We start from the raw sequence: 27,951 nt of genomic DNA on the forward strand, positions 1-27,951 counted from the left end.
TGACGTGTTCAGCAGTCTGATGGCCTGATGGAAAAAGCTGTCTCTCAGTCTGCTGGTACGGGACCGGATGCTGCAGAACCTCCTTCCTGATGGAAGCAGTCTGAACAGTTTATGGCTGGGGTGACTGGAGTCCTTGATGATCCTCCCCGCTTTCCTCAGGCAGCGCTTCCTGTAGATGTCTTGGAGGGAGGGAAGCTCACCTCCAATTATCCGTTCAGAGCACCGCACTACTCGCTGGAGAGCTTTGCAGTTGTAGGCGGTGCTGTTGCCATACCAGGTGGTGATGCATCCAGTGAGGATGCTCTCAATGGCACAGTGATAGAAGGTCCTGAGGATGCGGGGGCTCATGCCGAATCTTTTCAGTCTCCTGAGAAAGAAGAGGCGCTGCTGCGCCTTCTTCACTGTTTTGTTTGTGTGTACTGACCACGTAAGATCCTCAGCCAGATGTACTCCAAGGAACCGGAAGCTGCTCACTCTCTCCACAGCAGCGCCGTTGACGGTGATGGGGGTGTGTACTTCTCTGCACCTCCGGAAGTCCACTATCAACTCCTTTGTCTTTGCGACGTTGAGGGTGAGATGGTTGTCTTGACACCAGTGGGTCAGGGCGCTGACCTCCTCCCTGTAAGCCGTCTCATCACCGTTGGTGATAAGACCCACCACTGTAGTGTCGTCCGCAAACTTCACAATGATGTTGGAGCTGTTAGTGGCTGTGCAGTCGTAGGTGTAGAGTGAGTACAGGAGAGGGCTCAGTACACACCCCTGTGGAGCACCAGTGTTCAGTGTGATGGGGGATGAGGTGATGCTGCCCAGTCTGACCACCTGGCGTCTGTCAGACAGGAAGCTAAGGATCCAGGGATCTGAGAGACTGAGGAGGAGAAAGAAACAGAACAAGAGGAAATGAAGAGGAAGAGAGAGGTAACAGAGAGTTGGTAGATAATACAGGAGGGGAGGGGAGCGCTTAAAAGTAATGGCGACAAACAGACAGGATGGAAAAGAAAACATGCAAAGGAATACTGTTAGGAAATCAAAAAACAGGTTTAAGAGAGACATCAACCAAGAATAAAAGACGAGGAAGAAATGGAATATATGTGATTACTTGCACTCTGAGCCCCCGTCGGTAAATTAGAGGCAGGCCCCCGTGCAGACAAACGTGATGGCTTTTTTACTCTAATCAGATTGGAGCTCAAGGTTTGAGAAAAAAGGCCCAACATTCCTCTCTCTCTTTGCACACTATGACTGAATGTAAAATGCTGGTGTGTGCATATGGAGAGAATGCTCTGGGTGTATGTGTGGCAGATATTTTGTTTGTGAGTGATGAACTGGAATAGCCCCAACTAGCTGCAAATTCACGATAGACAGTAACAATCCCTGCATTCTGATTAAAGTAGCTTTCTGTGGACAACAGACATTTGAATATTATTTTTAATCAAAACAGTCTGACAGCATCAGAGGAGATCTTGAATGAGTTTCAACCCATGCACCAAATGTTGCTTCATCAAAGGGTTCTTTGCCTTCAGTGCTTCTACACTGACTGTTTAAATGGATGTAAAGCTGTAAATCTTATTCAACATAAGATTTAACATTATCAGGCATCATTGTTAAAGGTACTGTCAGACAGACTTATGACAGTGACACAGAGTGAAGAAGTGATATATGTGAAAAAATTTTTTTATGGGACTCAATCCTGTGGAAAAACTCAAAACCTTCATTCTATAGAAACTCACTAGTAAGTAACAGCCAGGTGTTGCTAGTCATATGCACTTAAAGAAGAAAATAAGTATTCCAGTGTCAAATGTGAGGTCATCTGTTTGACGGCTAAAGACTGAATCATACATTATGACAATGATCCCAAGAAAATCTAAAACAAAAGGACTGAAAAAGAAAAGAATTGAGATGTTGGAATGACCCAGACACCATCCAGACCGGATTAAAATGCTGTGCTTGTGACTGTAGTGTTTCAACAGGATTTGATTCATAGCCATTATATGTTATTAGGTATGACTTAAGCACCGATTATATGTTAAATGTACGTGAGTCTGCTAGGGTCCACTCAGGTCTCGGTGATGTAAATTTTGTCATCAGATGGTTAACATGCCCAAGTTTTCTTGGGCAAGATACTCAAACCCGAGTTGCTTCCAAAGCATTCATCAAAGAGTGACAGAAAGCACTTAGAAATAGAAAACGTGGGTGTGTGAATAGGTGAATGAGGCTTTAGTGGTGGTGGTGGTGGTCAGAAGGGCCGATGGCGTGATATGGCAGCCTCGCTTCTGTCAGTCTGCCCCAGGGCAGCTGCGGCTACAACTGTAGCTTTCCTCCACCAGTGTATGAATGTGTGTGTGAATGGGAGGATGACTGGGTGTGTAAAGCGCTTTGGGGTCCTTAGGGGGGACTAGTAAAAGTATGGAAGAAATATAGTATCATCAGAATTCAAGTATTTTTAGACATTGAATTTATGACACTGAATTTTTATCCTCCAAATTTCCCTGCAAAAATATTCACCTGCAAAAATTCACCTGCAAAAATTCACCTGCAAAAATTCAACTGCAAAAGTGATGAACTTTAATGACCCAAGCCAGAGCACTCAGCACCAGATCGAGTCGAGTGGCTCTCGGCCAATTAAATTACGCTGTTTGATCACATGACACCATTAGCCAGCAGTTTGTCTCCTAAAAGAGAGCTGTTTAGAGGTGAGTGATTAAGTTTTTCTCCTAAATAGAGATCATTACAGAACGCCTAGTCCTACTTAAAATCCCATTTATTTTTATTTTATCATCTACTCGAACTAAGGAAAACGTTTGACTAACTCAAAGACAATTTCCACGCCTCCCCTGCCTGACTGCAGAGGCAGTTTTGAATTTAGGAGCAGCAAGATGGAAGCGGCAAACCCTGGCGATTCTCCGGTAAGTATATTGTTTTTTATCTTCAAGTTTGCTTTTGAAACGTCAATTTTATTTAAATCCGTTGCTCACGTATAAAGTACACAGACGGGGTCTTTGCTCAACTCGTCTGAGGCGTGTCTCACTAAGCGCTACATGCTAGCATCCTGCTAACCGAGCTACCCTTTACATGCTGTGCTTTAGAAAATAGGATACTCGTTAAAAAATACTCCGCAGATATTGATAGATAGACGAACACTGCAAATATAATGTTGTAAACGAAAACGGCCTTTGGTGAAGTGGTAAAATACACCATGAATAAAGCCATAGATTGAATGGCTGCCATGGTTGCAGAACGGCCTGATTTAATGACAAGAATGGGGAAGAGTGAGGCGAAGTGAACCAAAGCCACAAAACACGGTCAGACAAGGCGGCAAAAGGGCAGTGATCTGTCCGTCAGTATGAAGTTGGTGTGTGCTTTGGTGAACAAAAACTCGAGACCGGTAGCAGGAAGGTGGGAGACTCGTGTTTCACTGGAATAGTGGTGAATTAAAACATCCTTTGTTGGGGACATTTAGGTGTAAATGCATCCATAAAGGTGAGACAGAGGCAGACCAGACAGTGAAGAAAACAAGGCAAACATTAGAAATATTAAAACGGAAATATAGGATTAATATAACATACAATTGGGGAAAATGTAAGGAACACAATGTAAATGATATTGTAAAGTCATTAAAACAGCATACTCTGATTAAAAGAAACAGATAATTGGGTAGGATGATGATGATGATGATGATAATAATAATAATAATAATAATAAAATAAAAAAAATGTACAAGATGGATATGTATACTTGTAGCCAGAACTTAACAACTATAAAGTTGTAGCATGTCAGTACCTTACCCCATCCATTATATCCACACTTTCAGAAAAGGATATGGTCAATATCTTTACAAATACTATCTAAACTTAAACTGGATATCCCCTCTGCTTCTTCTGCTTCTCGTATACACCCTCAGGGTTTGTGATCAGCCAGCGGCTGATATGATCATTAATCCTGTAAAATAATATTCTTTCGGTTTATGAATCTGTTTGCATGGATTTCTTAATCTGTTTCCACTGTTAGCAGAAGTTGTGCATGCAGTTTTGGTGTGCTGCTCTCCAAGACTACAAGCTGCGTTAAAGTTGGAAGTAACTGGCCGATGTTCCACTGTTGAAGATAGCTGTGCCCATTTGTTGCACATTGTGGGTATGGAGAAATTGTGGCTACCCACAATTTCCCCAAACTGAGCGATTATACATCTTCCTTCCATATTTGTATCTTGTGTCACTAAAAATAATTTTATTTAATTTTATACATTGATTAATGACCTGCAGAATCTCCTTATCATATTAAGTGATTCATAATTGTCACTTTATGCTTTCTCCATCTTGAAAGTGATGACATCCTTGCATTACATCCTTTAGGTTCATTTTCTGCAGGCAGGTTTCTGACAGAGAACAGGCAGATTTACACTATAACATGCAGCGTTCTATAGATGGACACATAAAGAAATGAAAAATTACATGTATGTGCTAACTTTCTAAACACTGTTACATTAATGATTAAGTAGATAAAACATTTATGTCAGCCTTGGCTCACAGTTCATTTAAAGACAAGAACTTTGTGTGTGTTTCAGGTCCTGCACTCTCAAAGACTGAATGAACCAGCATTGCAGCCATGGGTCACTGTGAGCATCACAGGGAAGGTTGAAGCCGCCCACTGCAGCTGTAAGGCCGGAGTCACGGAGACCTGCACCCACGTCACTGCTCTTCTGTTTAATGTAGAAGCAACAGTGATCTGTGGCACAAGGACTGTTACAGATGAACCTGCATACTGGGTTTTGCTGGGTAATATGACCAAGATACAGCCAGAGGTTGGACATAAGATAGACTTCTCCTCTTCAGCTGCCCAAAAAAAGGCTCTTGATCAGAACAAACAGACCATCTGTAGTGACAGGTAAAAGGAGCCGTCCTCAAAAAAGAAAAATCCCACCTGCTACTGTGGAGGAGTTGTCACTGCTATAATGCCATCATGTTTTATCTAGGGGTCTAGATTTATGCCTATAGTGCACTGCCGTGTAAATAATTTGCATTTACTGAATGAGTATCACTGTTCAAAAATTGAATAAAGAAACAAACTAATTTTTGCCTTTTTTTTTTTTTTTTATTAAAACCACTTTATAGAACATCACATCAGTTACAATGTAGAATCCATGTCACTGGAGAATTTTGATTCAATAAACAGTAAAAAGGTGAGCTGTGAAGACCAAGGACAAGTGCAGCTCACAGGTTTTCTATCCAAGGAATCCCAGAAGATTGCATGGTGTCATTGCCCAGCAGTTGTTCGCAGGACATATGGACTCAACCTCAACAATCCCTCACACTGAGCAGCATGAAGTGACAGTGCAGAGGAAAAACTCCCCTTTAACAAGAAGAAACCTCCAGCAGAACCCGGTTCAGTACCAGCAGCCATCTGGGTTTGGAGGAGAGAGAGAGACACAGAACTACCAAAAGTATATTTTTTTTTTTATGTGATTGACTGTTGTTGTAATTCAAGCCCTGAGTGTAGAGCAGGTAAGATATAAAGTTGCATCCTAAATTCCATGCTCATGCAGAGTGTTTAGTTTATGACTTTTTCACCTGGTCATATCTTGATGAACAGATGGTCTTTTAGGGTTGACCAAGCTGGTACCTTGACTCTGTTCTCTGCAAGATGTTGCAAAAAACAAAATCATATGGAGACAATATTGGACACAAAATATATAACAATTTAGTTAAATGTAGCATTAACTCATAGGTCTTGCTAAAGTAAACCTTGTATTCTGATTCATCACAGCAGCAGTTCAGTTGGATGATGTCAGTAACTGCAGCAAGTGTCTTGCTGACTGAATAATTACATCTTGCATAATCTGAAACAAACACATAAAGACAGAAACAATTTATAAATTAACGTTTGATAAAATCTAAGAATTAATCATTTATTAGATACCAATATGAATATGTCTACCATAAAACTTGTGTGGAGCGAAGTTACATTCAATCAAGATGGTCTGGCATGCTACAACTTTGTAGTTGTTAAGTTCTGGCTACAAGTATACATACCCATCTTGTACATGTTCTTTAACATTATTATTATTATTATTATTATTATTATTATTATCATCATCATCATCATCCTACCCAATTATCTGTTTCTTTTAATCAGAGTATGCTGTTTTAATGACTTTACAATATCATTTACATTGTGTTCCTTACATTTTCCCCAATTGTATGTTATATTAATCCTATATTTCCGTTTTAATATTTCTAATGTTTGCCTTGTTTTCTTCACTGTCTGGTCTGCCTCTGTCTCACCTTTATGGATGCATTTACACCTAAATGTCCCCAACAAAGGATGTTTTAATTCACCACTATTCCAGTGAAACACGAGTCTCCCACCTTCCTGCTACCGGTCTCGAGTTTTTGTTCACCAAAGCACACACCAACTTCATACTGACGGACAGATCACTGCCCTTTTGCCGCCTTGTCTGACCGTGTTTTGTGGCTTTGGTTCACTTCGCCTCACTCTTCCCCATTCTTGTCATTAAATCAGGCCGTTCTGCAACCATGGCAGCCATTCAATCTATGGCTTTATTCATGGTGTATTTTACCACTTCACCAAAGGCCGTTTTCGTTTACAACATTATATTTGCAGTGTTCGTCTATCTATCAATATCTGCGGAGTATTTTTTAACGAGTATCCTATTTTCTAAAGCACAGCATGTAAAGGGTAGCTCGGTTAGCAGGATCCTAGCATGTAGCGCTTAGTGAGACACGCCTCAGACGAGTTGAGCAAAGACCCCGTCTGTGTACTTTATACGTGAGCAACGGATTTAAATAAAATTAACGTTTCAAAAGACAAACTTGAAGATAAAAAACAATATACTTACCGGAGAATCGCCAGGGTTTGCCGCTTCCATCTTGCTGCTCCTAAATTCAAAACTGCCTCTGCAGTCAGGCAGGGGAGGCGTGGAAATTGTCTTTGAGTTAGTCAAACGTTTTCCTTAGTTCGAGTAGATGATAAAATAAAAATAAATGGGATTTTAAGTAGGACTAGGCGTTCTGTAATGATCTCTATTTAGGAGAAAAACTTAATCACTCACCTCTAAACAGCTCTCTTTTAGGAGACAAACTGCTGGCTAACGGTGTCATGTGATCAAACAGCATAATTTAATTGGCCGAGAGCCACTCGACTCGATCTGGTGCTGATTGCTCTGGCTTGGGTCATTAAAGTTCATCACTTTTGCAGTTGAATTTTTGCAGGTGAATTTTTGCAGGTGAATTTTTTGCAGGTGAATTTTTGCAGGTGAATTTTTTTCAGGTGAATTTTTTGCAGGTGAATTTTTGCAGGTGAATTTTTGGCAGGTGAATTTTTTGCAGGTGAATTTTTTTCAGGTGAATTTTTGCAGGTGAATTTTTTGCAGGTGAATTTTTGCAGGTGAATTTTTGCAGGTGAATATTTTTGCAGGGAAATTTGGAGGATAAAAATTCAGTGTCATAAATTCAATGTCTAAAAATACTTGAATTCTGATGATACTATATTTCTTCCATATAAAAGCGCTTTACAAATACAGGCCATTTACCATTTTAGTATAAAGGAACCAATCTATAAAATGAAAATAACATTTTAGAACTGAGTAGCCACTATTATTTTCAACATAAATGTAGACAACACTAAGACTGTGATGACACTTTGATCACAGGGGAACTTTATCATCAAAGTCTGGGCTCTTCTCTTTGACTCAAACACACCCACAAACATACAGCAGCCAATAAAGAAGCAGAGATATAACCAGGACAGTGAACTGAGCTGAAAGCAGCACAGCTCATGAAGTTCACAGGAAATAGCCAATAAGAGTCTGTTATGACACCACAGATTTAACAAGTGAAGAATATGTAGTCAAGTGACAGTGCTGTTTAATTAAAGACAGGTTACAGCAAAAACTCTGCCTGCCTGCAACAAACTACTTGTTTAGTTTGCCACTTGCTTTAATTGGTTGCAAATAGAAATCCAGTGGCAGAGGATAAAGTGAGCCCTCAGTTCCCTTTTGGGTGAACTCAGTAAACGGTGTCCTGATGAGTTTATGCTCCCAGTTGCTAATTTCAAGCATACAAGATGAGCTCATTTTGTAAATTACAGTCCCCATTAGAGCAAAAAAAAAAAAGAGCTGGGTATGCTTTAAGCTGAGCTTTGACAGTCACGACCCTAATAGCATACAATGTGCCACCGTTGTTCAGATAGAACTTCATGTCATAACACCAAAATGCTCAGCTTAGGGCCTCACAACAGGACATCATTAACTAATGGGTGATGTTACATCCAGCATTTACAGTCCATTAGTACACTAACACTGAGTTTTATTAACTTGAAATCATTATTACAGTTCCATTTAATTTTATGTGTATGTAGTTCTGAATCACAATCAAGGTCCTTTGTAAGGTAAAGACCTTCTTTGAGCAAGCACTTGGTGACAGTGGGAAAGAAAATCTCCCTTTTAACAGTAAGAAACCTCCAGCAGAACCAGGCTCACGGAGACATGCTGTGGAAGGGAACCAGAGATAATTAATAACTATGATTGAATGCAGAGAGGTGTATAAACACACAGAGATTGAAAACAGTGAAGAAGAAATGCTCAGTTTAGCATGGGAAGCCCCGAGACGTCTAGGCCTATTGCAGGGTAACTTAGGGTCACCTGATCCAGCCCTAACTATAGTCTTTATCAAAAAGTAAAATGTTAAAGCTAATCCTTAAATGAAGCAGTTGTTTGTGTCCCAAAATCCAAACTGGAAGCACAGAAGAGGGGACTGAAAGCTGAAGCCTCTGGGAACCTGAGAGTCTGAGACCAAAGTAAGATGTAATAACCTGAGTTTACTCTGAAGATCAAGCAGGAAATTAGAAGTCATCCAGGTCTTTATGTCTTTAAGATATTCCTGCATTTTAACTAATTAGTATGTGCCATTTGGTTTCATGGAAACTTCATGCACAAAGGCCCCAGCCAGATGACGGAGTCAAACCCAGAATATTCTTGATATTAGGTAACAGTGCTAACACCCGTGCTACTGTGGCGTCATCATAGAGAGCTGCTATCTCTGAGATGGTCACCTCACACCCTGTCAGTTAACCATGGGAGAGAAGTCCAATCCACCTGCAGTTCAAACCTTTGGTTTAACAAAGGCAGCCAGTCTGGGGAACGCTGGCTTAAGGTGAAGGGGAAAGGATTTAAACTAGCTTCTTTTAGATTACTAAGTAAGGGACTGCACAAAGCCCCGGTGTAATATACAGGATTTTGAACAGTGAATAAAAATATGGAGTAGAAAAAATCTGAAGAAAATGCTTGAAAATGTGTTAAGATCTGACATATTTATGAAGAACACATTGTTAACATGATTTTAAGCATATTGTTGGATGTATGTTGACTCACAGCAGATTTGACTGACTTAGAGACACTGTTACTGGCGTAAACAGAGGCACTCTGGAGAAAACTAAGTTGTTTGGTATTATGCTGCCTGAAGCTAATCTCCTCTAAACTTCAACAGAAAGTGATATTCAAACTCCAATACCTGCCCCACAGTGATTTTGCAGACAGCGTAGTCTTGAGCCTCATTTCAATTTGCTTGTGAGTTTCAGATAATCTCAGATTTATTATTTGTTTGGTTGTTTCCACTCTGAAATATGTGGTTTGACAAATGACACGCTTGTATCACACCATTTCACTTGTCGGTACTCTCTACCCCTTCTTATAAAGTATCTCTTCACTGCCTCAAACCCTATAACGGATGATGCAAGTTCACACCAATAGATGGCAAGACTCATTAAAGCCAGAAGACCTTTAATCAGTCCCACAGATTATAAACTGTGAAACTCTAAAAGTAGATACTGAATTCAGTGAGAAATGAACTTTATAATTACATTACCATATCAGAACGAGTTTTTACGTTTTATGACACTACACTGGTGGCACTAATCATATCAGAGGGAGACGGGTCCGCCAATAGGGCTGAGGTCCAACAACTGGTCACGTGGTGCTCAGAACAGAATCTGGTTCTTATACTAAGAAGAAAAAAGAAATCATCATGAAACTGGTCTGCCAACGCTACAGCTGCAGTTCAGCACCACCACAGAAAGCATCCTGGTGGACTGTGTAACAGTGTGGTATACTGGATGCTCTGCAGCAGATACAAAAGACTATCCACAGGGTAACAAGCACAGCACAAAGACCACTGGTACAGGTGACACACCTCCCAAGAGCTTTAAAAACACTAAGGATAGTTCCCACTCTAGACACTTGCTGTGTGACCTGTTGCCCTGTGGTAGATACTACAGGTCTGTCAAGACAAGGACAGTTTTTTATCCAAGTTCAGTCACTGTTAAAAATCACTTTTATCACAGTGCACCATTGTACTTTTTATTTGATATTTGACTGAATATCCATAGTTATTTATTATATTCCACTTGAAAAAGCCTGCCTTGCTGCTCAAATTACTTTGTTTTATTGTGTGAATGGTACTTTTTTATTTAATCTTAGTGGCACCTCATTGTCACAGTGTCTTATAATGCAGTGATCCAGATCCAGCTTAGCACAACTGAAATTATAATAGATGCCTAAGACATAATTGATGACTACTTTATGATGTAGCATAGAAGACCCCAAGGTGAGAAGCTGGGCTGCTGCATGAACAATCAGAAGCACTCTTCCTCCTCCTTGATAGTGGTACGAGTGAATCAGGGCAGATACGAGAGCTAGGTCCAATAAGGAGGAAACGAGGGGTGCAGCTGAACACTGAGCTTTTCCTAAGAAGGTCCTAAATGAGTGAAGTGACTTGGAAGCATCTGCGTGGCAGCCGCTATAAGAGCTGTTCAAATTCTCCAGAAACTAAGGAAAGGTATTTTAGTGCTTCCTCTTATCGCCTCTTTTAACAAAGGATACACTAGACCTTTATCAAAGGAGATAATTACAACCCATAATTCATAGCGACATACCATCTGACTGTTAATTAAAATGACCAACACAACTGACAAAGTGGTGCAGATCGTGTAAATATTAATTAACAGTCTGTTTTCCATTTCATGCCATGACCTGCTGATATGAATTTCTGAACATCACACAGCTGTAATCTGCTTCTTGTTGAGGTATTGAGTTGCATTTTTATGAGCTTTCTAAATCAAGATAATGAGCTATATGAGTTGATCACAGGGCATTTGAACTTCACAGTAGTCGAGCTTGCATTAGTCTCTCTCTTTTTCTTTAATAAGCAACCTTTGTAATGAAGTCAACGTTTTGCAGATTGTTCACATCTTGATGGCGAGCTTGAAACAACACAGAAAAAGCACACTGTGGTGAAGTGAGGCCCATATTTTTGTAGTTCATCTTCTGGACATTGTAGTTTCAGCACAGCAGACTTATTAATTCTCCTTTACACCTTTCCTTGGCCTCATAACATTTCCCTCCGATGTCAAGGAAAAGTGATTAGGAAGAGAAGGTAGGAGGTAATTTTTTGGAGTATTTGACCACATCCCAGGTAATCTAATACAACAGTGGCTGCAAGTTTAGGATGCTGCAGACACTGACAGTAACCTTGTTTCTCTTTATGAAGTGGTGGGGAAGCAGGCTTAGATGGAGGAAAGAGACAAGCCAGAGCTGGTGATTTGCTAGGGGGCTGAAAACTTAACCAGCCAACCCTAACTACTGGGTGGAATAATAAATAATAATAAAGAAAGCTTTGCTTGTATAGTGCTGTCCAAAACCTAGCTGCAAAGGGCTGTGTGCAATAAAATAGATAACAAAGAAACTTCGTAAAGAAAACTGAATCCGTGAAGGCCCTTAGGACCCACAGCCAACTTCTTATATGCGTGCTGTGCTATAAAAGTATTTGCCCCCTTTTGCATATTTGTCAGAATTATATGCTTCAGCTCTTTAATACCAGTATTTCTTTCCTGACATTGTGTTTATCACATCAACATTATTGTTCACTTAAAGGAGTTTCACACTGTGTATCCTCACTTCACTGTTCTCCCACCACCCTTTGTTCATCTTTAATCTTCCCCACAATCTAAGCTCTCACATGCAAATGGAGACAACAATGACACAGAGGAAAGGTCTTCTCCAGAGTGTCAAAGTACTTTGCATGGCAGAGTGAAACAGCATTAGGTGGTCATTCCCAGTCACGGTCATGGCTCCTGGTGTCTGTGCCATTTACAGAGTCATAATTCCAACGCTGGTCTCCCTCTGCGCTGCCACCTTTGGAGCTTGGCACGCTCTCTTCATCCCTCGATTTCTGTTCCAACGCGGCTGTAGATTTAAGCCAGAGCACGGCGTACACCTTAGTTGTCTCCCTCAACGGCGAGACTCTTTCATTTTATTTAAGATTTTGCTGTTCTCAATCTCATGACAATCTCCTGGAAGCCCAGTGGTGCAGCCCACTGTTGTTTGTCTGCTGTCCTGCAGATGGTCCCTGCTTCTCACTGGTCCTCTTGAAGCCTTCTCTCCCAGTCATGGTCTGCATCTGCACCTCAATCTCTTCTTCTATATCCCTCATGTCGCGGTCTCTGCAATTTAAAAATGAAAGCTTCCCCAGAAAACCCTCTTTTGCCCTCTGTCAGCTTAACACAATTAGACATGCACAATGAAGTTGTGCATTGTCTCTTAAAAATTCCAGGGCTTCTCCCCTGGAGTAGTTTCACTCCAGGCCCTGTTGTAAGAAAAAACATTAGCCAGTGGTGTGTCCTGCTGTAAATCATGTGATTAGATCCCACGATTAACCCTCTGCTGTGGAAAAAGTGATGTAGATGTTAGCGCAGCGCATCTGTATGCACACTTTCTCACAGTGACCTCTGCACTGTAAACAATACAAGGTCATGAATAACACACTGCTGGTAAATTCACAAAGACACAGAAAGTGGCAATCAAAAGGTTAAGTCAGCCCAAAAGCTCATGCAACCTGCTGCTGTCACCTTTCTGCTCCTGTAAAAAGAAACATACATACATACATCCACCCTTTGGTCAGGTCTAGATGGAGGTGCAATCTTGCATACTGGTGTCAAGTCAATGAAAGCTTTTGTCAGTCCAGTCAGTCCCCATTTTTTATTTGCTGACAGTAGAACCTCTCGTGACGCAATAAGTTTCTACTGCCAGCAATGACGTCATTTCAAAAAAGGAAAAAAAAAGAATTTAGAGTGGATTACCTCGCTGAATCCTTTTTGGCCGGGACTTGTTTTGTGATTGTCCCAAATAAGTGGCTTTCTCCCGAGCCCATTTTAATTTTGGAGAAGCTCACTTGCGATTGATCAACATGTTGTGTAGCGTTTTCGATCCAGATCTTGCAGGCCTGCTTGAAAAGGAGAAAATTGCCAAACAAAAATCTCAGTGCACTGTTAAAATCAAAAAATATGAAGGCCTCTTTTAGAAGTTGTCTAAGTGTACTCTCTTAGAATGATAGACAAACACATGGAAGTTAAGCTGTAAAACAATTCAGCCAAAACCTGGCTTGAGTGTTTCTAATGGTGTTAACCTATAATGTTCTTCCGACTGCTGCACGTGGAAAATTGATTCAGGTCTGCTCTTCACCTGCAAGTGACACACTGAGACATTTTGCTCATTCTTCTCATTGCTTAAAACAACACGTCTCCCCTCTCTGGTTCTGAACTCCCCTTTCTTAAAAACCCAGAGAGATTGTAGTTGCCCTACGTTGAAAAAACACCAAACCCTCTTCCTATTTTAATCAACAATTCTACTAATTTTTTGTGTGTGTGTGTCCACCCTAGGGGAGCTGGTGTACCACCTTCTCCCGCTAGTTGGAAACAACTTTTACACACATTTCTACACTCCTCTCTTTTTTTTCTTTTCTTGTTTTTGTTTCCAATTTTCTTTTTCTTTCTCTTTTTTTTTTGCCTGTCCCGTTTGGCTCTTTTGCCATCAGAATTATTGTCTAAAGGCAAAGAAAGATGCCCAACGGATTTACTTTACCAAATTGACCATCCCAGCCTTGCCGTCCATTTGATTCACCTTTTATTGTTTATTTTATTTTCACTTGCTGAATACGGGACAGACTTGACTGGGGGAAAGAAGGGGAGAAAGAAAGAGGGAAAGAGAAACAGCTGAGAAGAGGGACGGGGGAGAAGGGCAAAAAACAAAAACCAACAGAATGAGCAGAGAGAAAAAAATGCATCTATCGATCACCTGGATCACCTGTGTGGAGCAGGGAAATTATTTTACTGCTATTGTTAAATAATTGTCATCATTACCATTGCATTAATAATATAATCTGGAGTTTATATTGCGTTTAGAGGTTTAAACAGTGTGTCTTTCAGAAAGGCTAAAAGTAACAGGACAGGAAACAGGCTTGGAGAGTTTTGCAGAAGTGAAAGTTATTTTGAGCAGCAGGCTAAGACGAGGCTTTAACAATGTAACAGATAGCTTTAAGAAGGCCTTAAGATGTTATGCATACAGTTATTATGTTGACCTTGTATTTCAGGTGCAGTTATGACTATTTTATACACAATGCATATCTGTGCTTATTAAAGAGTTGGAGCTCGGTCAATTAATTGGGGGTTGGAAGCTTTGTTCGGCGCGATGTCCGGACAATCTATTGTGCAAGTGACTTGGAGCCATAGAAGGAATTGCAATACATGCTTACAAAACACTTATATATCAGGTCATTTTATATTAAGGTTTTAGTAGAAGTTCTTGGTTAAAACATTTATTTAGTAGAAGACATACATATAGTCTCAGTGAGCCTCTGGTCTGGTGAAAGGTCAGAAGTGCAACAGGTGAATTGAGAAAGAGCATGTGAGGTCGTGACACACACACATGAGTTAGATTTATTTAGAGGAGAGATTAGTCATGTCTCGGCAAGAAAGAGGAACAATTCACTTTAAGACAAGAACGGAAAGTACTAGCCATGAAAATAGAAGATGATCTTCTGGGTTAAAAGTCATTGTGGTGTTGATCTGATCTATGTATAAAATGTATCTGTGACGCATGAAGGGGCGTCAGTAAACAAGCCCTGACGGTATAAAATCTGTGTATGCTTTGAGGAAGTCGAAGATCAATTGCTGTCGGCGTACAGAGTTGTCTTCCCACACGTGTGTAGTCATTAAAATCATTGTTTGACCAAGAGCTTCTGGACCATGGGTGGTTTGTACTCTCCCTCCTCAATTTTGAACCTTAACACCTGTTGAGAAAGAAAAAAGAAAACAAGCAGAAGAAAACAAGAGTAATAGAATAAACAACATCACAATGATATATGGGAATATGACAGTAAATACTAAATATTAAACATTATTGTGCAGCACGTAATATCGACAGCGCACAGACGCGACCAGTATGGATCCAGCATACTCACTTTTCACCTCTAAGGGAGAGAATCTCGCGCACCTATGGGATTACTGTCGGAGGATAATCCACGCTGCGAGCCCCTACACGAGGCATATGGAGGTAGTGTTTTTTGATAATTTCTTGTCGTCTACTGCCTCCACCATCAGTTTTCTGCACATAAACGGACTTAAGCAAATGATAACAGCTCTAAGAGCGAGGCTAGCCTTTGATCTGTTTGGCATGGGCGGCCCAGGGAAAGAAGATTCAGCTGTTCTCCTGGAGGCCCTCGCCACTTGGTACTCTCAGTGACAGCAGCATTTTTTGCCACGGTTTATCACCAAATCATTTGATCCGTCCCTGAGGAAGAAATGCAACCCTCGCCATCATCATCCAACCACACTTCCATTCTCACCTGTAGTAGGGACTGGTGCAGTTTTCATTTCCACACCTTCAGCTCAGTTTTCCGATCAGCGGCCACCTTCAGCTCAGTTTTCCGATCAGCAGCCACCTTCAGCTCAGTTTCCAGTGTCACCTGGTCAGCAGCCGTCTGTAGCACAGTTTCCAGTGTCACCTGGTCAGCAGCCGTCTGTAGCACAGTTTCCAGTGTCACCTGGTCAGCAGCCGTCTGTAGCCCAGTCACCAACTCCACCACCACCACTATCACCTCAAGTTCAGTTATCCATGGCTCAGTCGCTACCTCAATCAGACTTTTTGCAGACTTTATTACAGTCCATGGCCCAGTCAGTAGCGCAGCTAGTGCAGGAATCGTTAGCTTTGTCTGCTGCTAAATCAGCCTCTCATCTCCACCCTCAGTCAGGGGTCCCTATTGCCTCTGGCCCTGCATCTACTCCAGCTGGAGGGCCCGAGGAGCCCGTCCAGCCTCAAGTTTCGTCAGCTGGGGGTTCGGGAGAACCCAGCCAGCCTCATGTTTCGTCTGCTGGGGGTTCGGGTGAACCCAGCCAGCCTCATGTTTCGTCAGCTGGGGGTTCGGGAGAACCCAGCCAGCCTCATGTTTCGTCAGCTGGGGGTTCGGGAGAACCCAGCCAGCCTCAGGTTTCGTCTGCTGGGGGTTCGGGTGAACCCAGCCAGCCTCATGTTTCGTCTGCTGGGGGTTCGGGAGAACCCAGCCAGCCTCAGGTTTCGTCTGCTGGGGGTTCGGGAGAACCCAGCCAGCCTCAGGTTTCGTCTGCTGGGGGTTCGGGAGAACCCAGCCAGCCTCAAGCCACATCTGCTGGAGGGCCCGAGGGGCCCGTCCAGCCTCAAGCCACGTCTGCTGGGGGGCCCGTGGAGCCCGTCCAGCCTCAAGCCACGTCTGCTGGAGGGCCCGAGGAGCCCACCCAGCACCACGCCTCGTTAGCTGAGGGTCCTGGAGGACCCAGCCAGCATATCCTCACATCTGCTGGCGGTCCGGGGAAGTTTGTTCAGCTACCATCTGCTGAATCATCCCCTGTGACTCCTACACCGTTGCCTGCATCCACATCATCGCCTGCAGCATTCACGCCACCGCCTACAGCATTCACATCATCACCATTCGCATCACCGCCTGCAGCGTCGCTGCCGTCAGGTTCCGCAGCCGTCCCGCTGCCGTCATTCACGCCTGGTCCGGCCTCCGTGTCTTCATCCACGCCTGGTCCGGCCTCCGTGTCTTCATCCACGCCTGGTCCGGCCTCCGTGTCTTCAGCCTCGTCTGGTCCGGTCTCCGCTTCGGCTTCAGCTTCAGCCTCGTCTGGTCCAGCCTCCGCTTCAGCTTCGGCCTCGTCTGGTCCAACCTCAGCTTCGGCTTCGTCTGGTCCAGCCTCCGCTTCAGCTTCGTCTGGTCCTGCCTCGCCTGGTCCTGCGGTTGCCACACCACCGCCAGAATGAATGGGGCCATGTATCGTGAGATTTTGAGCCAAAACCTCCTTCCATCAGTGAGAACACACCGCCCGGGCAACAAAGGAGTGGCTCTGTAAGAAGCATTTGAAAGTCCTGGAGTGGCCTAGCCAGTCTCCAGACCTCAACCCCATAGAAAATCTGTGGCGGGAGTTGAAAGTCCGTGTTGCTCGGCGACAGCCCCAAAACATCACTGCTCTCGAGAAGATCTGCATGGAGGAATGGGCCAAAATACCAGCTACTGTGTGTGCAAACCTGGTAAAGACCTATAGTAAACGTTTGACCTCTGTTATTGCCAACAAAGGTTATGTTACAAAGTATTGAGTTGTATTTTTGTTATTGACCAAATACTTATTTTCCACCCTGATTTACGAATAAATTCTTTACAAATCCTACCATGTGGATTCATGGATTTTTTTTTCACATTCTGTCTCTCACAGTTGAAGTGTACCTCTGGTGCAAATTACTGACCTCTGTCATCATTTTAGGTGGGGGAACTTGCACAATCGGTGGCTGACTAAATACTTTTTTGCCCCACTGTACATACTCTTCAGTTTAAAAGACAACGCCACCCCAGTACAGAGATGAGGTTCAATGATAAAACAAGTTGACAATTTATTAATTATTTAAAACAGCATATAAAAGCACAATCATAAATATCAATGTACAAATATGCTTAAAAAGGTATTCAGAGCCGAGGCTTACCAATGGAGGGGCAGGGATGCCACGCACAAACTAAAAAAAAAAAAAAGAGAAAAGAAAAACACCAAGACACAAGTGCAGCACACTATCACACACTTACACTAATAAACTAAGAAAGGCAGGTGTGTACACTCAAAGGATCCCACCACCAAGGCACCCTAGTCTCCTCCACGTCGGCACTCCGCGTCTGAATAAAAGAAAATTTTAATATATTACAACAAAAACTAATATTCACACGCTGGGGATAGCCCAACTGCAGGAACACACTGGTGATCAGCAGCTAGAAAAAGGGCCTCCCACCAGTGGCGTAACAAAAACCCAAACTACAAATCAAACGACGGAAAAAAGGACAAACATACAGCCTAAATAAAACTTTAAAGTATGGGGGCAGACGGAATCGCCGTATTGCAGCAACTTGCCGTCTGCCCGACTACAAGTTAATCTTCCAATCAATATGCATGCCAGCCGACTGGCGTAGCATGCATATGGCCGTTGTCCACGCCGACGTCCACTTTAAAGGCTGGCAGCAGTAGGAAAAGAAACCTCCAAGTGAGGCCTTCAGGTTTTCCACATTTTCTGGATTAAGGCCCTCATCGTGGTTCGATTCCCAAAGCGCTTGAAATGCCTTTGTAACCCTTTCCAGACTGATAGAGTTCAGTGTTTCTTAGCTGTTTCTTTAGATGTCCACGATGTTGCTTTCTGAGATCTTTTAGTCAACTTCACTTTTTTTGGGGTTTTTTTTGCCTGTCCCATTTGGTTCTTTAGCCATCAGAATTGTTGTCTGAAGACCAACAAGGAGACCCAATGGATTTACTTTGCCAAATGGATCACCACGGCCTTGCCGTATTGGTCCATTTGATCGACCTTTGTTTTTATTAATTATTTTATTTTATTTTCAGTTGTCACAGACGGGACAGACATGACTGAGGGATAGGAAAGGGAGAAAGAAAGATGAAGGAAAAGAAAAACAGAAGCGAAGAGGGACAGTGAGAAAGGAAACTTAAAAAGAGAATGAAGAGAAAAAAAATATCCTGGATCACCTGTTGAGAGAAAGAGAAGAGTTGGTGATTCTTTGTGTCCGGGGATGGGCGTCCAGGTACACACCGGCTCACTCCTTGGCGGCTGCGTATCGGGGCCTGGAGCCCGGGGCTCGCTCGGGCCACTTCGGAGGTGGGGTGCCCCCGGCCTCTCGGCCTGGGGCTCGGTCACTCAGGCACGGCTGGCTGCCGGCGGAGCTCACGGGCGCGTCACTGCAACCCCCCCTGGCTTCTGCTCCGCGGCTGCTGAGTGACCCCTCATCTGGGACTCTCCTCAGCTCTTTCTGGGACAGTGGTGCGGCTGCCCCTCTGTTGGTCTTCCTTGGTCTCTTATGTTCTGGGGGCCTCTGGATGTCTGGAGTTTTGATCTCCTCCATACCTGCTTCATACCCTGGTGGACGGGGCTGTGGCCCCCCCACACCCTCTAGCAGATCATTACATGAAGGAACCTTTTAAAAAAAACAAGCGCGTCCATGCTCACAGGTGTACACACGGGTGCTCACACACACAAACTACACCCTTTTTGTTCCTACCTCAAAGCACACTGTGCGCTGTCGATATTACGTGCTGCACAATAATGTTTAATATTTAGTATTTACTGTCATATTCCCATATGCACTCCATATACAGTGTGGAGTGCATAATGTTGAAGTTCCAGTAGTGGAGGTGAGGTGTCTATGACGTGTTCAGCAGTCTGATGGCCTGATGGAAGAAGCTGTCTCTCAGTCTGCTGGTACGGGACCGGATGCTGCAGAACCTCCTTCCAGATGGAAGCAGTCTGAACAGTTTATGGCTGGGGTGACTGGAGTCCTTGATGATCCTCCCCGCTTTCCTCAGGCACCGCTTCCTGTAGATGTCTTGGAGGGAGGGAAGCTCACCTCCAATTATCCGTTCAGAGCACCGCACTACTCGCTGGAGAGCTTTGCAGTTGTAGGCGGTGCTGTTGCCATAACATGTGGTGATGCATCCAGTGAGGATGCTCTCAATGGCACAGTGATAGAAGGTCCTGAGGATGCGGGGGCTCATGCCGAATCTTTTCAGTCTCCTGAGAAAGAAGAGGCGCTGCTGCGCCTTCTTCACTGTTTTGTTTGTGTGTACTGACCACGTAAGATCCTCAGCCAGATGTACTCCAAGGAACCGGAAGCTGCTCACTCTCTCCACAGCAGCGCCGTTGACGGTGATAGGGGTGTGTACTTCTCTGCACCTCCGGAAGTCCACTATCAACTCCTTTGTCTTTGCGACGTTGAGGGTGAGATGGTTGTCTTGACACCAGTGGGTCAGGGCGCTGACCTCCTCCCTGTAAGCCGTCTCATCACCGTTGGTGATAAGACCCACCACTGTAGTGTCGTCCGCAAACTTCGTCCGCAAAAAACTATTTTTTGATTTTAACAGTGCACTGAGATTTTTGTTTGGCAATTTTCTCCTTTTCAAGCAGGCCTGCAAGATCTGGATCGAAAACGCTACACAACATGTTGATCAATCGCAAGTGAGCTTCTCCAAAATTAAAATGGGCTCGGGAGAAAGCCACTTATTTGGGACAATCACAAAACAAGTCCCGGCCAAAAAGGATTCAGCGAGGTAATCCACTCTAAATTCTTTTTTTTTCCTTTTTTGAAATGACGTCATTGCTGGCAGTAGAAACTTATTGCGTCACGAGAGGTTCTACTGTCAGCAAATAAAAAATGGGGACTGACTGGACTGACAAAAGCTTTCATTGACTTGACACCAGTATGCAAGATTGCACCTCCATCTAGACCTGACCAAAGGGTGGATGTATGTATGTATGTTTCTTTTTACAGGAGCAGAAAGGTGACAGCAGCAGGTTGCATGAGCTTTTGGGCTGACTTAACCTTTTGATTGCCACTTTCTGTGTCTTTGTGAATTTACCAGCAGTGTGTTATTCATGACCTTGTATTGTTTACAGTGCAGAGGTCACTGTGAGAAAGTGTGCATACAGATGCGCTGCGCTAACATCTACATCACTTTTTCCACAGCAGAGGGTTAATCGTGGGATTTAATCACATGATTTACAGCAGGACACACCACTGGCTAATGTTTTTTCTTACAACAAGGCCTGGAGTGAAACTACTCCAGGGGAGAAGCCCTGGAATTTTTAAGAGACAATGCACAACTTCATTGTGCATGTCTAATTGTGTTAAGCTGACAGAGGGCAAAAGAGGGTTTTCTGGGGAAGCTTTCATTTTTAAATTGCAGAGACCGCGACATGAGGGATATGGAAAAAGAGATTGAGGTGCAGATGCAGACCATGACTGGGAGAGAAGGCTTCAAGAGGACCAGTGAGAAGCAAGGACCATCTGCAGGACAGCAGACAAACAACAGTGGGCTGCACCACTGGGCTTCCAGGAGATTGTCATGAGATTGAGAACAGCAAAATCTTAAATAAAATGAAAGAGTCTCGCCGTTGAGGGAGATAACTAAGGTGTACGACGTGCTCTGGCTTAAATCTACAGCCGCGTTGGAACAGAAATCGAGGGATGAAGAGAGCGTGCCAAGCTCCAAAGGTGGCAGCGCAGAGGGAGACCAGCGTTGGAATTATGACTCTGTAAATGGCACAGACACCAGGAGCCATGACCGTGACTGGGAATGACCACCTAATGCTGTTTCACTCTGCCATGCAAAGTACTTTGACACTCTGGAGAAGACCTTTCCTCTGTGTCATTGTTGTCTCCATTTGCATGTGAGAGCTTAGATTGTGGGGAAGATTCAAGATGAACAAAGGGTGGTGGGAGAACAGTGAAGTGAGGATACACAGTGTGAAACTCCTTTAAGTGAACAATAATGTTGATGTGATAAACACAATGTCAGGAAAGAAATACTGGTATTAATGTGATTCTTGATTTAAGAATCAAAGGGTGGGATTGTATAGGAATTTCTTTTACTTGTGTATTAATCACATAATTTTATTGTATGATACCTTGGTGCCACTGGATTTTAACATGTCTCACACTCATACAGTAAGACAAATGGTGGGGGTGTAGTAAGGAAGTTGGGGGAAGCAGACAACTCCACAGGAAGAGTCTTTTGTGTCTTCGAGGACTCTGGGAGGTAGCAAGGGAGTGTGAACCTTAAGGTGTGAAACAGCTGTGTACTGCCTTTTGTTCCTGGAGAAGGTATTTAACTGAGAGCCATGCTAGGCTCAGGGAGACTGCTGACCTTCTGTCCCGCGGTCATGCAGGGACTTCATCAAGCTCGGTTGTCTGTTCTTTGTGTGTTTGATTAAAGAATGTTAGCTACCGCTCACCGCTCATCTGTAGGCTTTATTTAAATGGAAAACTTCCACAACAGGCAAAAAAAAAAAAGATTTAGAGCAGAAGTTTTTTGCACTGCATTTTAAAATGAAAACATATTGCATTTATTTACAATTAAAGACACACAGAGCAGGAAGTGTGTTACTGTTTTACATCCACAGACACACAAGAAAAGAAGCAGGCAACATGAGGTAAAGTTATGGCAATTTTATTTGTGTATTTCAGTACATGTATTTAGATTAGAGTTTTTAAAAAACAAACGTCCCAAGAAGAAGGACGGGGTGAAAGAAAGGTGGAGAGAGGGGGAAGGAGGAAGAAACTATTGATCTCCTCAAACTTGATGCTGCTGCGTCAGTTCTTTCTCAGCAGTCTGCTCCAGAATCCCCTCCTGTCCTCGGCTTGCTTTTCTTTTGCCTTCAGTTCTTTTAAGGTTTTGTTGAGCTGCTCCTCAGCATCTTTAAATTTTTCTTTCAGCTGCTGTTTGGCCAGTTTCACTTTGTGTTTGAGGAGCTCTTTAGCTTCCTTTTTGTGCTTTCGTATTTCTTTAAGTGCGTCTTTGCAGTCTTTCTTGGTCACCGCAGAGCCGGTCATTTCTTTCTTGAATACCTTCACCTCAATTTTCTCTTGTGCAAGTTCTTCTTGCACTTTCATCAGTTCCTTCTTCATGTTTTGAGTGTAACTCTTTGTATCTTCCATTTCTTTCTTTGCTTCCTGTATTTTAATTTTCTCTTCCTCCAACACTTTTTGAGCTTCCAACAATTCTTTCTTCATATTTTCAATCTCATTTTCTGCCTCGTGTTTACGTTTTCTCTCCTCTTCAAGTTGTTGCTTCACATGCAGTAATTCCTTCCTTAGTATTTCAGCTTCAGCCATTACATTTGCAGCTTCTTGTGTTGCCAACTGCATTTTCCTTTTTCCCTCTTCAAAAGCTTCTTGCACCTCCTGTAATTCCTGTATCACATTTCCTGCCTCCTTCTTTGCAGTTTGATATTTATTTTTGGCTTCTTGTGCTGTGGTTTTCTCTTCCTCCAATGCTTTTTGAGCTTCCAACAGTTCTTTCTTCATGTTTTCATTCTCGTTTTCTGCCTGTTGTTTTCCCATCTTCTCTCCTTTAAGTTTGAGACCCACATGCAGTAATTCCTGCAATACTACTTCAGTTTCAAACTGTGAATTTTTAGCTTCTCCTCTTGATTTTTCTGCCTCTTCTTTTAATTTGACATTTTCAGCCTGTATCATTTGAAATTCTTCTTGCAGGTTAATCAGCTGTACTGTATTGTATGGTGAAGCACTCGCCGATCCTCTTCTCGTTCTCCCTTGATTCATTTTGGCCTTTTAAACAAAGGAACCAATGTATTGTAGAGGAGTGAAGTGAAGTTTTTGATGTTTTTTCGTCAACTGTCGTTTGTCCTGCACAGAGATGCTGCTGTAGATGTGTCTCTAGCTGTGTCTGGATACAATGAACAATGCTGTAACTAAGTGCTTGTGTTGCACAGTTCTACTAAACATTCCATTCCATGCATTCTCCGCCCACATGGTCAGAAATGTCAGGTGCTGCATCACCAAATGCTGTCACCTGTTGCCTAGCAAAAACAGCTGTTTACTTTTTGGGGTCTGGTTCATTGTTTAATAAAGAAAACATGTCCAAGTATTGGGGGCTGAGGCTCAGCGCATATTCTAGCCTGCTGTGTGGATTGGCAGCAAGAAATCACCAACACGTTTTCACTCCCAAAGCGTAACATTTTACACTAGATGACAAATCGTCAACATATTACGTTTTCGGCTACCTACCACGTTCCTAAATGATGACCTCGGAAAAAAGAGGAAATATGAGAACCGTCTGGACTCCATCTACACATGTTCGCTCTTTTCCTTCAAATCGCTTAGAAACACGCTATTTAGCATCATTATAGTCCTGGTTAAGATCAGGAATAAGGTTATGGTTAGGGCTATTGATAAGGTTAGGTTTAGGGCTGGAATACAGGGCTGGAACGTCCATTACCACGGGAGCGTCATTGCACTGGATTCCAGCCATAACCCGCTGCGTACCATAAGAACGCCGAAGGTCTCCTTTCGCGTTCCTCAGGAACGCCGCGGGACGTGACAAAACGTCGACATGTTACGCCTCGGGAGTGAGAACAGGCTGAAATCACTGGTGGGCAACATGAGTGAGGAGAAAACTGGAGCAGCCAAGCAGGGAGCTGCAGGTTGCTGGTTTGAATCTCTGTTCAGATGCTGGTGTCTCCTCTCTCTGAGATGTCTGCAAACAGTCCCAGATAAAACAATAAGGATAATAAACAAACATGTGACTAAAATAACAATTATGACTCTGATGTGTTTCATGTGTAGCAGGATGGCCTCTATAACAGCAGTCGCTGCAAGCATCCACATCGGAACACTTACTTTTCTTTAAGCAGGCGTGCTGGGGTCCTCCCAAGGAAAGTATGAAACTTCATTTCCTTCATGCTGGTGAACTTTTTACCAAATATTTTCATCAAAGCTTCTCCATCACTGACAGGGATTGTTTGGATCTTCACACTCATCTCCACGAACCCTAAAAAATGAGTCTCACTTTCCTCATATAATGCCAGGAGTGTCTCCATATTCCACAACAGTCTATGCAAACATGTAACAGTATCCCATATTCATATAAATATTATTGATATTATAACAAAAGCTGTCACCAACACAATTGTCCCAAGTGCTTTTTTTAAACAGGATTTTCAACTAGAGGATTTCCCCACAGAGCCAGCCTTCCTGATTCATTTTTCCAGCCTGGATGAGTCCTTCTTTGCTTTGCTGCTCCTCCAGCACACCACAGCATAGAATAAATAAAAATAAATTGAATTAGGAAAACCAAGTAATAAATGTGAAAATTTGAGGCCGATAAGCTTACTTAATTCTGATTTTAAGGTGTTGGGTAAAATATTAGCAACACGTCTGCAAGATACTCTCCCCTCAGTAATTCATAGAGATCAAAACGGTTTTATATTGGGGCGCCAAGGTCTACATAATGTAAGAAGAGTCTTTAACATTATAGACGGGCCTTTCTTTCACTGGATGCTGGAAAAGCATTCGATAGGGTCGAGTGGCCTTATCTTTTTGATGTTCTGACTAGATTTGGTTATGGAGATGTCTTTCGAAGATGGATACAATTATTACATTCAAATCCAACTGCTGAAATCTTGACAAACAAAAATATCTCTAAACCAATAAGGGTGAAACGGGGATGTCCACAAGGCTCACCGATAAGCCCACTGTTGTTTATATTAGCTATGGAACCCTTTGCTATAGCCGTACGTTCGAGTTTATCATTGACAGGAATTATGGTAAATGAAGTAGAACATAGGATTTCGTTGTACGCAGACGATGTGATAGTATATCTCTCTAAAATAACAGAATCTATACCTGCTCTGCTTAGATTGATAGGGGAGTTTGGTCAAATATCAGGGTATATCATTAACAAATCTAAATCATCCGTTTTATTACTAAATGAAGAAGAAAGGAAAAACCCACCCATAGTAACATCTCATTTTAAGACAGTAAAGGACTTTATGTACTTAGGAATAATGATTTCGCCCAAATTAAGTGAGGTCGTGGAAAATAACTATGAAAGACTTTCAAAAGAAATAACAGTGGACAGATGCATATCTCTACCAGTTTCTTTAATTGGTCGGATTAATATATACAAAATGAGTATACTGCCAAAGGTGCTTTATGCGTATCAGAACATCCCCCTGCCGCCTCCTGTTGATTGGTTTAGCAGGATCAAAAAGCTTGTTCTAGGTTTTCTATGGAAAAATGGGAGACCATGGATAAGATTATCATTGTTGCATCTACCATACAACGAGGGTGGTGTCATGTGTCCAAATATTGAGTGGTATTACTGGGCATGTCAAATCAGGTCTATAAGATACTATTTTGACTTAAATAACGCCCCGTAATTGTCAGAGATGGAAAGTATTAATTTGCATCCACCTTTACCTTTATATTTTTTCTCAGACACAGCAATAAACTTGATTAAAAAGGCGAAAAATCCAATGGTAAAGAACATGGTCAAAGTGTTGTATGATGTAAAAAGATATATGAAGGAACCTGTTGTATTGTCACAGTTTACACCGATGTGGGGAAACCAGGATTTCAGACCAGGAAGAGAGGATGAAGTTTTTAGACAATGGTCAATTAAAGGACTCCAAAAAATCCAAGATTTGTATGCAACAGATTCTCAAGATATTTCCTTTGATATGCTTAGACATAAATATAATATAGATAGAAAGCAATTTTTCAAATATTTCCAAATTAGAAGTTACATTCGAGCAAATCAAAATAATACCTGCACCAAACCACCAAAATCAGAATTGGAAGACATAATTAGCAAAAGCAGTTCAAAAAAAAGGGGCAATATCAGAAATATATAAATTGATTAGGTCCAAAACATCTGACAATTCTTTGGGAAGGTTGAACGCTTGGAAAAATGATTTAAAGAAGGACATATCCATGGAACAATGGGCATTGGTTTGCGCAAAAGCTCATAAACAAACTATTAATTCTAGACTAAGGTTGTTGCAATACAAATGGTTAATGCGAATATATGTTACTCCGGAAAAATTAAATAAGTACAACTCTAATATTCCAGACACTTGTAACAAATGTAATGAAGATAAAGGTAACTTTTGGCATTGTATTTGGGATTGCAGGAAGATAGGATCCTTTTGGGCTGCAGTAACACAAACTATGAAACAAATATTATCCAAAGAGGTTGTTTTGGATCCTGGCTTCCTTATTCTGGGATTGTACCCAGAAAACGTGAGGTACACAAAAAGTGACAATGTTTATTGATATGGGTTTGTTACAAGCAAAAAGATTAATCGCACTAAAATGGAAAAGAACCAAGGAACCGAGTATCACACAGTGGATAAAACAAATGATGGTGGCTTTGCCATTGGAGCGGATAACATTTATACTGAAAAGGAAATTGGATGTTTTTGAGAAGGTGTGGAGACCATTTGGGAATTTTGTAAAAGGATTTGTATTATCTGAGGAGGACGAGGACTGAGGGCAATGACATTTGATTTGGGATAATGATAAATTTAGGCCTTTAACGGAGTGACAAAACTGATGACTTTTTTGTTTTCTTTTTGCTGTCTGAGAGGAGTGTATGTTCATGTAGTATTTAGAATGTTGGACTGTTTGTAAGTCATTAAAATGTAAAAAAATAATAAAGATATTGTTGGAAAAAAAAGAAATTCCTATACAATCCCACCCTTTGATTCTTAAATCAAGAATCACATTAAAGAAAGTATAATATTAGACCAAAATAACCTGAGTAAACACTGAATGCAGTTTTTAAATGATGACTTCATTCATTAAGGGAGAAACATGATCAAAACATGGCCCTGCGTGAAATAGTAATTCCGCTCTAAACCGAATAACTGGTTGTGCAGTTGGCAGCAAGAACTGAAATCAGGTGTATTTTTTTTTTTTAATTCAGCCACATTAGAGGGTTTTTGAGCATGAACAGCTGTCGCCAAAACATCTCAGTGGGATTCAAGTCTGTGTTGAGAACATGAGCATCAGGATTTTCTGGAGCGCAGAATTCATGGTTCCATCCAATCAATCACACTACCACTACCGTGGCTTTGTTATGATGGTTTTTTTAATGAAATGCTGTTCTATGTTTAGCTTTTTACCAGATGTAATGGGATGTAAACGTTCCAAAAAGCTAAACGTTTGTCTTGTCAGTCCATGGAATATTATCCCAAAAAGTCTTTTGATGTTTTTTTTGGCAAATATGAGATGGGGC

The 27,951-nt window shown here is 42.2% G+C and overlaps 2 long non-coding RNA genes across 4 annotated transcripts; one reads left to right on the plus strand and one right to left on the minus strand.

Moving 5' to 3' along the window:
* The first annotated feature begins 2,693 nt into the window (after window positions 1-2,693).
* Window positions 2,694-5,060, plus strand: LOC308409255. The gene is made up of 2 exons (XR_013973989.1): window positions 2,694-2,900; window positions 4,556-5,060. It is a non-coding gene; the product is annotated as an uncharacterized lncRNA (long non-coding RNA).
* Window positions 5,061-5,077: 17 nt separating this feature from the next.
* LOC308409254 lies at window positions 5,078-7,112 on the minus strand. 3 transcript variants are annotated; one of them, XR_013973986.1, is made up of 4 exons: window positions 7,061-7,112; window positions 6,848-6,960; window positions 5,733-5,827; window positions 5,078-5,624 (listed from the first exon to the last, which is right to left on the minus strand). It is a non-coding gene; the product is annotated as an uncharacterized lncRNA (long non-coding RNA). The 3 variants fall into 3 exon arrangements; XR_013973987.1 differs by lacking the exon at window positions 7,061-7,112 and having other exon boundaries at window positions 5,078-5,391; window positions 5,559-5,624; window positions 6,848-7,053; XR_013973988.1 differs by lacking the exon at window positions 7,061-7,112 and having other exon boundaries at window positions 6,848-7,053.
* Window positions 7,113-27,951: the final 20,839 nt, after the last annotated feature.

This window comes from Rhamphochromis sp. 'chilingali' (genome assembly GCF_963969265.1).
Source record: "Rhamphochromis sp. 'chilingali' genome assembly, chromosome: 13".
Lineage (NCBI taxonomy): Eukaryota > Metazoa > Chordata > Actinopteri > Cichliformes > Cichlidae > Rhamphochromis > Rhamphochromis sp. 'chilingali'.